Consider the following 17,530-nt stretch of genomic DNA (forward strand, 5'->3'; position numbering starts at 1 on the left):
TCTAAATAGATGTCAGGAAACTATGGTCCATGGGCCAAATATAGCTGTCTACCTGTTTTTGCCATCTAAAGCAAAATGGAACCATTTAAAAGCTACATCATAGTTTGTCACAAAGCATAACACCTTTCATCTTTTTATTTCAGAAAAAGAGGTTCAGTAGGGTACACGGAAATATGTGCTCTACAACCAGTAGAATGTGCATGGCACTGTGTGGCCAGATGATATGATTAAGAATGAGTTTGCATTTTACAGAAGCATTCCTTGCTAAGTCTCAACATTAACCTGGTAATTAGTTCCTCACATCTTCAACTTCTGAATGCCTGAGGAAAAGTAAGGAGGAGAGGACATGAAAGGAAATAAAGCCCTATAGATTACATCTGAAATGACTTATAGAAATAATATAAACATTATATTATCTAATACACTGAACACATTCCAGGTGGTTATATCTTGCTTTTGGTTTACAAATAATTACTGATTTGGTATAAAGGATGTTCGTTTTACGACAGCAACAACTTGATACCCTTTCTTAGGGGAATGTGTAGCATATTTCATCTGAGAAACATGTATGAATTTTATAACAGTGTCAGTAGTGACACAGGAAGATGGCTAAGCAAAATCAAAAAAGATAACACAAATATATAGGTGTCTGAACAAACTGCAAAGCTCATTACTTCTGTGGTTCTCTGATGTGGCTTAAATATGTTCATTCATCACTGAAGCCTATAGAACTTCCAGTGTTAATTTAGACTTGCTGACAGTTGTGTGGGAGGAATGGTGTCAAAAATACAGCCATATATTTTGCACCCCTTAGTTAAATGTCACTCACAGTTTCTAACACGAGCCTTTTATTGACTGAGATTTCACCTCAGAGGTGAAGATTGGCAGCCCAGAAAGCCTGGTTGTTTTGGATTGGTTATTTGTTTGACGCAGAGTCAAATAAATGCCCAAGTCAATCTAGAGATTTCCAAATGCCTTTGAATTGTCAGGGCATAAATAAAGCTTTGCCTTTGAAAGGACAGCAAACAACTTCGTGTTGCAAGATCTGCATCTATGTCATTAGAAGCACCATTTTTCAAACGGTTCCCAGGTAGAAGATTTAAAAAAAAAAAAAAAAAAAGTGAATCCTGGCCAACATTCTGACATGTTTTTTCCTCAGGGATTTAGAACAAAATTGTCACCATTAGTTTACAATGTGAATTGATGCCTCTGGATATTTTTAGTAAAGAAAAACTTTAAAACAAGTGAGGTATTATATCCATCTAAAAAAGCTGCAGCCCAAAGGCGTTATGCTTTGTGACAAACTGTGATGTGGCTTTTGAATAAGTGACTCCCAATTTTCAGTTATCACTCTTCTTGCTATTATATATGCTGGGAATTGTGGGTAAATTTTCTGTAAAGAACACTGCTTATCATATTAGTACCCATGGTGAATGCAAACTAATGACTCATCTTTACATTTTAAACATAAACTGTCTTAAAAATTTACATGTAAAAGTCAAAAAAATAAAGTTCTGAAAAATCTGGCTTACATCGTATCTTGTTACCATCAAAAAGTGGATGTGAAAAGAGTGGATATCTACTAGAAAGTATGTCTTTTGAATAATACATTCAAAATTGATACATCCAAAAATAAAATAAAACATTATTCAATAACATGATTCTAATGAGTTTATTATTTTATCTAGTTTATTTTAATGAAACTGCACTCATAGACTTTTTGTTTTTTAACACTTGGTAAATGATTCCCAGCTGAATTATGAAAGCCCAGCTTTAACTTCTCTGTTACTCAACCAGGCAGAATGATGTTGTGGTGGTGGTGATAACTATGAGACGGAAGCTACTACTACTACTAAAAACATCAACTAACCCATTTTTGAGGGCTTACTATATGCTTGACCCTGTTCTACATAAATACTATTAACATCCCTAATGTAAGTACTATGAATAGCCCCATTTTACAGATGACAACATAGATATTTAGAAAAGCTAAGGAGTGTTGCTAAGATTACACACTAGGAAATGGTACAGATATAAAGAATGACATGATCTGGCTAATCCAACATCTTGCATAACAGTTATCAATTCACACTTTCCATGGATTTTAATACTCAAATGTTTTGGACTTACTGTAAAAGCATACACCAACATTTTATTTATAATTATACATTATTGATAGAAGAAGACCCAGGAGAAAGAACGTCTCAGATTTATCAAGCATACTAGTCATTAATATTTTGAATTTCCCTAATACAACTGGGTTTGGATGTTGGACTAGAGGAGGTGATGAGTCCCAACTTCACCTCTTATTAGCTTTGGGACATTAATTAATCTCTTTGAATAAATTTCCCCTCTTTCATGTAAGAATAATGAAAACACCCACATCACATTCCTGTGAGAATTAAAGAAGAAATGTAATTAGAATGACCCTGGTAAGGTGTAACGTGCATAAAATTACAAGTTACTGTTATAGACACAAAAATATCATGTACATATGCTATATAATAGGAAATATCCTACCAATAAATGCATGTTTTATGCGTACACATATCAGTTTTTACTTTTTGATATCCTTCAGTGTTTCTTATTATAGAATCAGGTCCTAGAATCTGGAAATATTTTAGTCTCACTGCTATAGGTATTGAAGACAAGTTACTTAGCATTACTTGGCTGCATTCTGACAGAGTACAGCATGGTGACTATAATTAACAATACTGTATTATATACTTGAGAATTGTTGAAAGTAGAACTTAATTGCTATTACCACACACGTGCACGCGCACACGCACACACACACAGGTAATTATGTGAGAGGATGGAGGTGTTAATTAACCTTATTGTGTTACAGAACCTTCCTGAGGACTTTCAGGGAAGAGGTTTTAAAGGCAGTGTGAGGGTGAGCACCACAGAGTACCTGATCAGCTTGTGCTCAATTCTCAGGTGAAGTTTTGAGCATCATCAACCTTCTGGTTTCAACTGGTCTGGGGTCTATGTCTTTGCAGTAAATAGTTTTCATCTGGTAGGGGCCTGTTTTCTATAAAAACAACTTAGGAATGTGTGTCAGGCCTTTATCTATATCTTTTAGGGAACTGGGAGTTCAGTGATTCTCCTATGTGGCAGATTTATAGTCTAAATTATTACCAGTTTTCCAGCCCAACATCTATTCTTTGTTTCTACATCTTCAAATTTCCTTAATCATTAACTCTTGAGCCAGGCTTCTGAGACTCTGGGGAGGCCTGGGAGGCTGAACCCAAAGATTTTTGCTTCAAAAGACTGGGATACTGGGGCTTGTATATGGTTTCAATCCCCCCTTTTCTTTTATACTCCTCAATCTTGAAGGGAACAGGTTCACTACCAGAAAGAGAATAACTTTTTTGGATAGAGTTGTTAATCATAAACTTGGCAGAGGAACTCGGTTTTAGGGTGATTCAGATTCAACTGTGGTAATCACTTTGCAGTATACACATGATCAAATCATCACATTGCTCACCTTAAACTTATGTATGTTATATGTCAACAATATCTCAATAAAACTGGAAAAAAATAAGGTAAACATGGGAGAAATAACTTGACTGGCACATCCTGGGCCATATGCCCACCACTGAGTATAACCACTATGGACACCCAATCCCTTGGCCAAGGGCAATACAGATGCTGGGCAGACTAGCATTACAGCCACTTCAAAACACAAGCAAACTCAACACACCACTGGGAAATGAATTATAATAATATATGTGTATACTAAATGAATGTTAGACAAAAGCAAAAAGAAAAAAAATTAACACATGAAGTCTAGGATAATCAATTTTTATAATAAATAAGAGAGCATAGTTTAAAAAAATTCTCAAATTTTGTAAACAAATCTGCTTTGAAAAAAATTCCTGGAAGAAGATTCAATTAAGAGAAAGAAATTCAGCAGAATACTGCAAGATGTATGAAAGTAAGGTCAATAAAATAACTTAAGAAAGTTTACTATTGTTTAAAAAGTCAAGGGTAAAATAAAAGAAAAAAATCACCATCAAAACATCCAGAACTAAGTCTTTAAACAATATTAACACAGGCTGAGGTAAGAGGGTAGGGCAACAAGGGATATCAGATTCAGTTAAAGTACCAGTCTTATTAGGGGAGGACATACTCATTGATGAATGTAAGAAATCGAGATGGCTTAATAAATATGAGTACAGGCAGTAAGTAAACAGCACTTAACATAAGAAATAGAAAATATCATTTTTACATTAGCAGAAAATATAATGTAAGCAAATGAGGAAAGGAGAAAAGAATGTATAAAAAAGTACAAGAAATTGAATTCATGAAATAAGATGGCAAAGGATTTCTAATGTCAGTAACTTCAGCAAATATAAAGTTCACAATAGGCATCAGAGAATCTCAATTTGATTTAAAATAAAATCTAAGAAATCTTAACAAAAAATATATTCCATTAGAAGGAAATAGAAAGAGAAGAAAACATTTATACCAGGCAACTGGGAAAGGAAGGAAGGAAGGCAGGAAGAAAAAGAAAGAAGGGAGAGAAAGGGTAAGAAAGGGAAAAAGAAAGAAGGAAATTGTAGTGGCATTTTAACATCCAGGAAAATAGAAATCAAGGCAAAAAATAACATGAGAGATGGCAATACACTGCTAAGTGGAAAATATAGCAAGAATATACAACCCTCTAGGCCACATATTGATATAAACCCAAAATATAGCATCAAATGGATAGCAGCCAGAATTGAAGAGAAATACTCAACAGTTGTGTCTAGAAATTCTAAAATTTCCCTTTAATGAAGTGATAGATTAAGCAGAAAAACAGAGTTAAACAGAATCTGAATAATATAAGTTATCAAGCTGATAAAGATTATATCTCTACAAAGATTACTTAAAAACAATGCAAATAAAATATATTCTGAAAAAATGGAAATGTAGTCCATGTTCTTGGGTGGAACAGCTCATTATAAATCTTTCATTTTCTCCCAGATTAATCCATACATTAAATGAAATGAGGAAATAAACAAGGCTACCAAATTAAAATAGGCAAAAGCTATTTTTGCAGAGCTTGCTATACCAAGGGAGTTAGCCACCACCCTCACTTGCCTTTCCGCAGAGACTCAAAACAAAGGCAGGCAGAAGAGTGAGAAAGCTTTACAAGGGAAGGTTTAGGTGTACCCTAATTAGAGCCTGGTGATGTGGAGAAACTGCAGGCAGGCTTAATAGAAGCAGATCTTATGTGATTGTTTAGGGGTGCACGTTTGACTTTCTCTGGTTGGTCCTAAGTTGGAAGTGGGACAAAAATTAGGAAAGTTATCAGTTATTAATCAAGTCCTGGCTGTTTTGGGCCTATTGTTCCAGGAGTTATTGTTTGGTTTCCTTGATTGTTTGCTGGACACAGTGGTCTGACTTCTCATAAATCTAACTTATAGATAATAGGCTGGCTTCTTGGGCTGATTACTGTAGATAATGGGTTCATTTTCCGGGCTGGTTACTGCAGATTATGGGTCAGAATTCTATTTTTATATATGATCTGGACATTATTTTTATATTCAGTCTTTCACAATCAAAATCAACGATTCTGGTGGATTTTGGGGGACAGCTTAACAAATTCATTTAAAAATTTGTATTGAAGAATTAAGGACCATAGAGGGCTTATTTAACTTTGAAAATGGAGAAAAGAAAGCTTTATGGTAAAATACATACTCAAAGTCTTATTAATAAAAACAGTATGTTAATGACACAGTAGGACTTAAGTAAACATATGCAATAAAATAGTTATTTCAAAAGGAGTTTCTTACCTATTTGGGAACTTAACCTCTGTGATTAAAATGACACAATAACTGGTAAAGGACAAACAGTTTAGCAGATGGCACTGGGAAAATAGCTTCACTAAGGAGAAAATAAAACTGAACCCTATCTGTAAGGATAGAAATATCAAAGGCAAATCTAAAAACTTAACAGACAACCACAAGGGAAAATATATTTTTATATAAAACTACAAGAGTACAAATTATAAATGAAATAAAGATAACACCAAAATTAATTCTCTGAGTGAAGGACAAAAGAGCAGTTCTAATAAATGTAAGATTAAGAGAAGATACTTGAAATTTCTAATTAAAAAACAATAATGGATAAACTATAAAATTTGCCAGGTTATCAAAAAGAAAATAACAGGGATCCAAATAGAAAAATGAACAAAGAACATGAAGAAGCACTTTATAGAAAAGCCCGAAGACAAGGAAGCATGTCAATAGATACTCAATTTCATCAGAAAATTAAATAAAATTAAAACAGCAAGATATCTGTCTCACCTAGCAAATTGGCAAAGATTAGAGAGTGTATCTGCCAAGTGTTGGTGGGCATGTAGACACCTGTATTGGGTTGGTCAAAAAGTTCATTCGGGTTTTTCTGTAAAATCTTATGGAAAAACCCAAACGAACTTTTTGGCCAACCTAATACTACTGAGGTGAGTGTAGACTGGTGCAGCCATTCTGAAGAGTAATCTGGCAGTGCTTACTCAAAGTCAACATGTATGTATACATACCCTCTGATGCACCAATCTCCTTTCCAAAAGTATACCCCAGAGAAATGTTTGCAAAAGAACACAGTCATATAAGGATCTTCATCACAGTGTTGTTTACAAAGACAAGAGTTGGAGGTAATTTAGATAGCCATCTCTCAGGGAATGATAAATAAAACATAGTAGGTATCTGCTGTGGAATACTATATAGCAGTAAAATGAATATACTAAATGTGTACACAGCAACATGGAAAAAGCATAATGCTGAGTGAAATAATAAACAGAATGAATGTATAAAAACACACACCATGATATTATTTTATAAGAACACATGTGAATAAAATCAAGCACACTAAACACGTTAGAATGGTTGCATATGGGATAAGAGTAAGGATGAGTATAAAAGAAATGAATAAATTAATAAATGGAATAAAAGAGACCTAATGCAAGCTAGTGATGAGTGTTTTATTAACTAAGGATCTATAATAACTCAGACTTATGCACTTGAGGACAAATAAAAAAATGTATACGAACTGAAAGGATTTATTCTGAAAATCGCAAATTACTGAAAGTTTCTAATAAGAGGGGGGTGCAGTCAGAGTATGGGTGCCAGCAATGTCATTAGGAGCTCTGAAGACATCGCAGGAATGCACAATACCAGAGCGTATAATAGAGGAAGGTAGGGAGTTATAACCAAACACATAATGTTGTAGGGATGTGATGGGAAGATACATTTTTCAGAAAGCAAAAAGACAAAACAGTAAAAACAAACAAACAAAACAAAAAAACAGATCATATTGCCTGGTTTACTTCAGTCATCATCCAAACTGATAATCAATGGATGGATGAGCAAGGGGGTTCCAGGCTGTTTTCATGTTCCCTCTGAGATCCTTTCAGATTGTGAATCATCTTGGTTTAGCTGGTGACTCATTCACAGCCAGATTATCAAAATAGTCCTTAGGTCTTTGCAGAAAGAGACAGATTTTATGAGGAGTTTTTTTTTTTTAAACTTTCTTTTCTAGAAATTTAGGAAAAATTATGTATTCACTTCTGAGCTATTTAGAAATGAAATGCAGATTTTTAACAACTGCACCTGCTTCATTTTAATATTGTCTGCCAACAAATGCATACCTCATTTCATTCTTAGTTCCATCAATATCTATTAACTGTTTGGGCCTGACACTGTGCTGAGTGCTAAAAACATGATAATGAAAAAGTTATGGTTTCTTTCCTTGAGGAACTTACAGATATAAATATTTTTCATGCACAGTTAGAGCCAAAATTGTAAATAGAGAAGAAAAAAAAAAAGGGAAATCTCAGTACCAGGTGAGGTGAAGGGACTAAGTAGATTGAATAAGATGTGCAAAAACAGAAGTTTGAAAAATTTGGTTTGGAATGTTGAGAATTTTTTCTAGCAAGAGGGATTGAGTAAGAAAGGGGTGTGGTTAATGCAGTTGATATTGGGTTATAAATGGTTTTGGATGCCATCATCATGGATCTCAACCTCACCAGAAGAAAATGGAGGAAATCTCTCAGGTTTTATGCAGAGTGCCAGGATCCATGCTGCATTTTGAACAATAACCCTGGCAATGAACCTTTCTAGGTTGAGAATTAGGGTATAGTATAAATATGGGCAGAGGGCCAAATAATAAGTACATTTTATCTCTAGACAGAAAGAATAGACTCCTATTATTCCTTCACTCACCCCAAATACTCATTAACACATTCCTTTTAAAACTGTGTGTTTTGAAGTCTACTCATGTCTCATGGCCTTATTCCAAATTCTAAATATTTACCAAACCACCCTACTGAATATGAGGCTTATTTTTCTGCTCATCTATTACATGAGTTGTTTCTGTTCTCTTTTATTTGATATTTTTGTGTCGGTTCTGAAAAAGTTCAATCAAGAGTTAGGCTCTTGTGTTTGTTGTACAAAACCATTTTACCCTGGGGGATGGCAAAGGGAAAGTTAAAGGGCTGGGGCTCTCTGGCAAATGGTTTTATTCCTCTTCCTCTAATTTCTGCATTTTGCATTAAAAAACAGAGGGAGGAAGAGGAAGAACAAAGATCGATGGCTCAACATTTTGGAAGAATATCTTGGAACTGTGAAATATGACAAAGTGTGTTGAAGTAGAAAAACTGAGATATGTTATTTTTTCATGCAGGTTAATTTTGTGGTATGCCTAAAAGTCCTGGAAATCTTTTTTTTTGTTGTTACATCTAAGTTCGGCAAGATTATTTTAGTTTTCTTTCTTTTTAGAAAGAATGTATATTATTTTTACTTCTGTGTCCACCCTCACAGTCAGCTGTAACTTGTTATTCAGATTTAGACTGTGATTTGATGCCACCAGTCTGCCATACAATTTTTTTAAATAGTTTTGAATAAGAATTCATCAATAAGAATAAATACATACTTTATAGGCACTGTTCCAAGAACTTCTGGTGCTGCTTATTTGTTCAATATATCAATATTACTAAATGATAAAGATACCATATAGTAGACAGGTTATGGTACAAAATACTGATCATTTACTGCCACAATTATTGTGTATTTTTATTAAAATAAGTTTATTTTAGAAATGTTGGGAAATTCATAAGATATAAAACCATTATGAATAATCTATTCCTTCCTTTCTGGCAATACCTTTTGTATAAATCATCCTGTCTTGGTTTTATGTATTCATATATCTTGCAAAGTAAAATTTTATTTCACTTACCAATATCATAGACATTTTCTCATATTATTAAAAAAAACTCTTAAAATCATACTTTTTATGGATACAAATTATTCTTTAATAATGGATGCTCTCATTTGAAAAACTTTATAGCATAGAGACTATGAACCTGAGCCTCAGGGTCAGATTGCCTGAGCTTTAACCACTGCTTTACCATTATTGACATGTGAACTGGAGCAAATTCATTAACTTCTCATTCTCTCAGTTCTCACATAAGAAAACTGGGAATAAAAATAATACCTACTTCATAGGATAGTTAGATGATTTTACATATGTAGAGTGATTTAAACAATGCCTGCAACATGATACATACTATTTAAATACTGGATAACATTATTACCATTTATATTTAAACTCCCATATTGTGATACATTTGAATTGTTTCCAACTTTATGGACCTTTGAATAATGATATGCTCAACAAATTTGAATATAAATCTTTCTAAGAATATCATGGCCAAAGGATTTGTGATTTTTATATATAATGCAAAATTGCCTTCCAAAAAAGTTATAAAATTTATCTACCATCTGTCAGCTTGAAAGAGACTACTTGACAAGCACTAAGAGGCTTCATAATAAACTAGAATGCATTTGATTAGTAGAAAAATTAAATATTTTTTATTGGTAATTTATATTTTTCATTTTAAAAATTGCCTAGTTATTTCTTTTTAAAATCTTCCTTTAGACATATTTTTATAGTTTCAATATTCTATAGATGATGATAGTTAACTTGTCTTATTTATTGCAAAATTCATCCTTTTTTGCTTTATATTTGAATATCATGAGTGGAAATTATCTAATTTATGCTTTTTGATTGTGCATACTTCTTAACATTAATATTGTTTTCCTGATTCACATGCTTTCCTGGCATGTTTGTGATCATCATCTCATTTTAGTTTCCCTTTGTTTTCTGTTTTAGACAACCTCTTGAAAGTACCATACATTTAGACTTTGTTTCTGGTCCAATCTGTCTTCTAAGAGTGAAATTTAAGCCATTCACATTTATTGCTTTAATTAATACATTTGCCCTTGAATCTGCCATCTTTTTTAATCTTAATGTTGTATACTTCACTGTTCTTCCCATCCTCTTAATTTTGATAAATATAACTAATGCCTTCCTTTTTCTTTCTTTTTCTGTCAGAAATTATATCTGTCAGTATAATGGTTATTATTAAATTTATTTTTATCTAATTTCAAAGTCAATACTGAAACCCTATCAGTTTTCTGGTTCAAAAAAGTATTTGCCTAAAGCCTTTACTGGAACTTCTTCATTTTGTCACTTAAATACATATAAAAACTGAAAACAATCCTTGTTAGATAAATGGATTCTATAATACTTGAGGAATACCCACTACCTATAAGTATAATCTGTCTGCTGCAGATGTAATTCAGGAAACAGATTGCTAGAGAAAAAGGAAGCTGGAAACATTATGTATCTCCTTCCACGTCTGACTGACACAAAAGCTCAGATCCTGAGTCACTGGGAAAATTAGATAGCTGTTCATTGAAACTAGAGGAAAATGTGGTAGGCATAAGCAGAGAGAGTGTTGCTTCTCTAGAAAAGAGCAGATAAAAAAGAAATTATCATTTATAAAAAAAGAAAAAAAGAAAAAAAACCTAGCTAAAAGGACAGGAACACAGAATAGCAGCAGTATGGCTGTCACACTTCTAGGCCCTGGGGTTTGATTATCACAAATTAAAGATGAGAATGTTGGATAGAGCATAGACATGTACAGTTTTATGTTGTTCTTGACAAATTTTTACTGTGGATGTAAAGGATAACAGTAGTCAATACTGACAACTACCAAAAGCTATTCATTCTCATGTACAAAACTAGCTTGAAAAAGCTATATTCCCAATTTATCAAGACGGAAACAGTAAATATTTTTATTGTAAGCTACTTGGCCTCTCAGCCAGGGTAAATGTGTTCACTTGAAAAAAAAATATGTATTATATATTCTGGCTCCAAAGTGATGGAATAGAATATGTTAAAAGTTAGCAAGGATCAGAGCTCTGAACTTGAGGCAGTGTATAAATTCATAAGTGCCAAAATACCTAGTTGGAGTGTTTTATTGAGCTGGTGTTTCCAATCAATATAACATGTACAACATCAATGTGCCATTAAGGCCAATCAGATTTATGTAGGGTCACCAAATGCTGTGCAGTTGATATTTGTGGGGAAAGGGGGAAAAGGAACCACCTTTCCTGAAACCTGTGAATATCCTTGACTTCAGCAAGTATGTACTTCACATAGTTAATCCCTAGGGTCTTTCACTAAAAATAGTCAACCTCAAATCTTCACATATTGATTTGCTAAATGCGAATCTTGTAAGGAAAAATGGATGATGGTGATTATGATGAAGATGCTAATAAAACCCATCATTTAATGAGGCATATATGTGCCTAATTTTGAGATAAGTTGTTTATACATACTGCTGAATTAGACCTTACAACAATGCTATTCACTTCTCCATTTCATAGGTGAAGAAAATTCTTGTGACTAGAAGTAGGTCATTCACAATGACATGGTTATAAAAAGTTAGAATTGGGGGTTAACACAACTAGTTGACTCCAAACACCAGGATCTCAACTTCTTAGCTATAACGCCCCCTTAGGCATTATATCTTACAGCCGTTGTATATCATATAGCCAGTTGATGCCACTTGTTTGTTCTAAGGTTTGGTTGTATTCCCAGAAAGGAGAGTGTTATTGGCTGAAGTGTGCCTCTTTCAATTCCCCAGGAAGACATTTTAACTAAGTAACATCTCCAGTCTATTGCCATTATGAGGTAGGTCTTTCACAAAAAAGATAGGGTTCCTTCCATTGTCGTTTCCTACACAGAGGATAACTGTATTTCACTTCCGTTTCACTGAATCAGTTTTTTTCATCCCTTAAGGAAAACTGGAATATTTCTAAGGATAAACTATTAGGAAAAATCCATTTTCTACCAGTGAGATCTCATTTGTATTTAAGGGCTACAAAATAGCTCATTTACTAGAGCGTGAACTTGATTTGCCAGACATTTTGTATCTTCCCACCTTTTTTCTGGTCTCCACACAATCAATTAAACTGCCCTGCACTTTTTTTTCTTCTTAATGAAACATGCTGATTGGCACACATGAGTTAAAATAAAACTATTTACAGTAAATTGTTTGTATTTAATAGGAGAGTTTGAAAAACTGTTCTGCAGTTCAAGAGAATATACCTAGGAATGAATATTTCAGGCCCACAGAGGGACTGCAAAAAGGGCAATTTGGAACAAAAGAATAATCCTATCACATAAGCAACCGCCTACTTTTAATCTGTGGATTACTAACTGATTGTGTTTTCTCCCCATCATTAGAGGGGGAGAAAAAGCCAGTCAATGTTGGAGACCCATAGACCTGGTACCGTGATCCAGCTGAACTACTTTTGATTTGGGGCACAATGATAAATCTTTCTAAGCCTCAATTTCTTCACTCCTAAATAAGGGGTAATAATATGTACAGGACTTTGGAGAATTAGACATAATGAATAAAAGTACCTAGCACAAATCCTCTGATTTCAATGCACATCTTAGAATTAATCTTTTATTCCTTTTTTTATCCTCCTCCTTTTCTTTCTACTCTTCAGTTTCTCCCATGCCTTCTTCTTCTTATTATATAATTTCTATAAATGAACAATGCTGTGGTATTCTTATTCATTTATGTATGTATTTATTTATACCGGCCTGACTTCTCTGCAACATAGCGATCTACACTATCCCCCTATATAGGGCAGTGACCCAAACCAAATCAAAGATGTTATTTTGGTGGAGTATAAAGGACACAATTTCCTATGATGTGGTTATTGGAAGCAGGTTCTTTAATCATGGCATTACAAAGTTCTAGTTTCACATCCATTCTACCACATTACCTATACCCAATATAGAGGTTGTCTTATGAGACTCAACAATTGAAGCATATTCTTATTAAATCTTTATATCTAATATAAAGAGTAGCTAGGAATTTAAAGATATATACTTGTTCATATATTACATACACATGCATATATATAAAACAAATATATACATAATATATATCACATCATTCATAGTAATCTATGATAACTTTGGAATGAAATACATACAGCTTCAAAATTCTGACATATTTATATATATATATATGATGTTTTATTTGGTTTATTTATGTTTGCTCTGACATTTCTGTGAGCCATGTAAGTGCAGTTTGATATAAGCTCCTTCTATATTACTGTATTATCATATTCATCCTAGAAAATTCTACAGTTAATGTATCTACAGATTCCTATTTATATACTTGTCTTCAATTCTACCTTCTTCTGAGATTTGTAACTCCATATGCTTTCTACCAAGTTAAAGACTAGTACAAGAATAAATCTATGTACAAACTTTCTTATGTCAAATTTTGGCCATGATAAATAATATTATGGTCCCTTCTGGTCTTCCTGAGAACATCTCTGACAAAGACTTACAGGGTCTTGCCCCTCTTACTGTAATCATACTAAGGTCCAGGATTTTAACTCTGTTGTGGAACCTTAATTTGATCAGTATCTTTGGGTTGAGCCAATTTAACCAAACTCATAAGAGATTACTAAGTAAACTAGAATTCCATTATGTTAATAAATATGTCAAAAGAACAATACTATTTTACTAGCTGACAATACACTATCTTTCCTCTTTAAAAAATTACTTAACTAGTACATAATGAAATGATTGTTTATTAAACATCAGTTTAGATCAAAGAGAGTTAGTTAAATAATTCTGATGACTAAAATCCCAAATCCCGATACATCCATCTCTACCATTAAGTACTGTGTTCTTTTCTCAGAGCTCCTATAAAAAAAAATCACCACAAACTAGGTAGCTTAAAACAAAAGGAATTTATTCTCTAACAGCTCTGGAGGACAAAAGTCTGAAATCAAAGCATTGCCAAGGCCACACTCCCTTTGGAGACTCTAGGGAGAATCCTTCCTTATCTCTTTCAGCATCTGATGGCTCTCAGCATTCCATGGCTTCCTTGGCTTGTGGCCCCATCCCTCCCATCTCTGCCTCTGTATTCACATCACTTTTTCCTGTGTTTCTGTCTTCTCCCTTTTATCTCTTATAAGGACTCATTATTGGATTTAGGGCCTACCTGCGTAATTCAGGATACTCTCATCTCAAGGTTCTTAATTACATCTGCAAAGACTTTTGTCCCCCCCAACAAAGTCACAGTCACAATTTTCAGGGACAAAAACATTATTTTTTGAGGTCACCATTCAGCCCACTACAGGCACCATCTGCTTGAGAACTGGAATGTCAATAGTTAATTGTCAAAGTACTCTCTGCCTCTGCATCGAACAGTACAGAGGATACATGAACCATGGGCATATTTAACTTCCTCCTTTCTTGTCTTTAAATAAAACCTGCCCTTTTATGAACTCATTTAATGTAATTTAGAGATTGACAGAAGATATAGTGTAAAAGGAAGTGAGTGACATGAGATGAGTTTCTAGAGGTAAATAGAGACTGGTTAATGCAGCATCTTGGAGGCCACAGAAAAAGTATGAATTTTATTCAAAGAGCAATGTAGCACTTACAACTGGTGAAAGCTGTCTACATTTTAACGTACATTTAATTATGGGTGTCTCCATACATGTTACTATTTATGTCAGTGTCCAAATTCAAGAACACCATTTACTCTCTACATGCAACACTAGAACTTTCAATACTGGATAGGTTGAGAACACCTTCCTTGGAGGCCAGGGCAACATGGAGAGAAGATACATTTACATTTTTGTTTCCATGTCCTATAATTCAGTTTTTCCATTCATCTTGCTAAGGTGCTAACTGATGTTGGTTAAACGGTGAATAAATGGTCCTTGTTGCAGAGATAGAGTGAAGGCATTGTATCAGCATTTCCAATTTTGCTACTGTTCTCCCTTTTACTTCAGAACTTCACACATTCTACAGTCTTTGTTGTAGACTCCAGAAGGTAGTGAAACCCTCTTCCCCTTTCTCCCTCAAATTCCCACTCTTTTATACACTTTTTTGTTTTTATTGTTTTTGTTAAGCCATCATTCCCTTTCCTCCTTTGTTAGCCTTCTCCCACACCATACCATACCATACCAGGTTACCACACAATCCACTCTCCCTCACTCGAGCAGATTCTAGAATCTCATCCATTCCCCAGCTGGTCAATGACTAATTAAAACACAGAGCAATGTCCCATGTCTGTACCACTCCTTTATTCCTCTGCCCAAATAACTATTCATGTTCTTGAACTTCCCTTTCACTCACCACTTCACAAAATATACTGATTTCAGTGTTCATATATAATGTTAAGAGTTTATTTTATGGTACTGTTTAATGTTTGCACAGTTGTCTGGATAGGGCCCTTTGTCTTTCCACACAAAGGAGCAGACATTTCACATTATGTCAATGGGTTGTTTCTAATGCCATGTGGACTCACATGGAATGTGAAAACCAGCCTGCAGAAAGTTTGATCCACATGTGTCAAGAAAAAGAATGTTTATGTTAATACTCATAGTATTATCTATTAGCAGCATGTGTCGTTCAACCCACTGTAAAGTGTCCAGAATTTTATAGGAGGCAGAAGACACAGCCTCTGATATTTGGGAATTTACAGAATAAATGAATGCATGTGACTGGAAATAAGAAACCATACAGAGGAAACTGGAGAGATCTGGGCATTTGTTGGAGTCATGGTGCATGAATTATCCATTGCCAGACAGATCTGAAGAGTTTTGAGATGTCACAGGATATGTGGTGGTGGTTGTCATCAAGAGGCAGGGAGAGGAGTTACTGAAACTTGACTCCAATACTAATAACTATATATCGCACAGTTTCCTATTTTTCATCTGTAAAGTGGGAATTCTGGTCTTCCCTTTCCAGGACTACTATGAATATTAAATGAACATGTATATGCAGAATACCTGGGATATAGAGTAGTTGCTTATATGTTAATTCTCTGCCATCCCCACCTCAACCATGACGTAGACTTGGTGTCAGCAACGTAAATTCAGCATCACAAGATTTTTGTCTTCAAAGGGCTATATCAATGTGGCTACAGAACCCATAATTAAAAGAATGACCAGCATCCAACAAAAAAGCTAGGGAGGTCCCCATGCATATTATGGAAATTTTACTAGCTATTTTTTTAAATAAAAAGTCAATGACACAGGGACTTCCCTGGTGGTGCAGAGATTGAGAGTCCGCTTGCCAGTGCAGGGGACACGGGTTCGATCCCTGGTCCGGGAGGATCCCACATGCCGCGGAGCAACTAGGCCCACGTGCCACAACTACCGAGCCTGCGCTCTGAGAAGCCCACGCACCACAATGAAGAGTAGCCCACGCTCTTCACAACTAAAGAAAGCCCACATGCAGCAACGAAGACCCAACACAGCCAATCAATCAATAATTTTTTAAAAAAAGTTAATGACATAAATAGAACATAAACAAGTGAATATATTCAAATTTAACCTTGCGATGTCTTCAGAAATAAACAGAAATAATATTTCAGTTTTTATTATTTTTAGGGTTGGTGCCATTTAAATAGTCCTTTCTTCTTTTTGCTAATTAAAAAATTTTAAACCTGTGATGTTTTGCATTAATATTCATCAAGGTAAACACAGATATCAGGAAAATATATGTCTAACTTACTGTAATATTACTATAAGCAATGCTGGTGGCTAGGCACTGTGTGAGTAAATATGTATTTTTTGTGGCTATATGATCATATTTTTATGCATTTACTTTAATTAAGCTTGCTGATTTACATCATAATACTGAAATTATAAGATGATACCTGAGGCATATAATAACATCTTTTTCCTAAAGAATAAAATATCCTGGGGAATGAGGATAAGCGATTGCATGGAGGGAATGAGAGGTATAAAAGAATATTATGTGAGTAAAAAACAAACAAAGAAAACAATCTGGAGGTTTTCTTTATGAGTTAACTAAAAGAAATAAAAGTGCATTTCTATTGCATTTAGATTAAGATTAAAGCATAGTTATGATCCTGCAGTGTTTCTCCTGTTCAACAACTCAGTAGCCTCTATTAAGATGTCAGAAAATTCTGCTGTTACAACAAATGAAATTTCTACTCTATCATCTATAAACTATTCTGTTACTGTTACAAGTCTCTAAACCAAACCCTGAAAGAGTGAAATTATAGCCTTTGTGACCAGCAAGGCATCTGTTATATAATGGTGAGCACAGTGAGTTTGAGAATTAGAAAACATGAGTCCAAATTCCAGGTCTATCATTTAAACACTGCCCTCTCAAGCAA

The sequence above is a fragment of the Monodon monoceros genome, unplaced genomic scaffold, assembly GCF_005190385.1.
Source record: "Monodon monoceros isolate NGI ecotype Baffin Bay Population unplaced genomic scaffold, NGI_Narwhal_1 Super_Scaffold_21, whole genome shotgun sequence".
Classification (NCBI taxonomy): Eukaryota; Metazoa; Chordata; class Mammalia; order Artiodactyla; family Monodontidae; genus Monodon; species Monodon monoceros.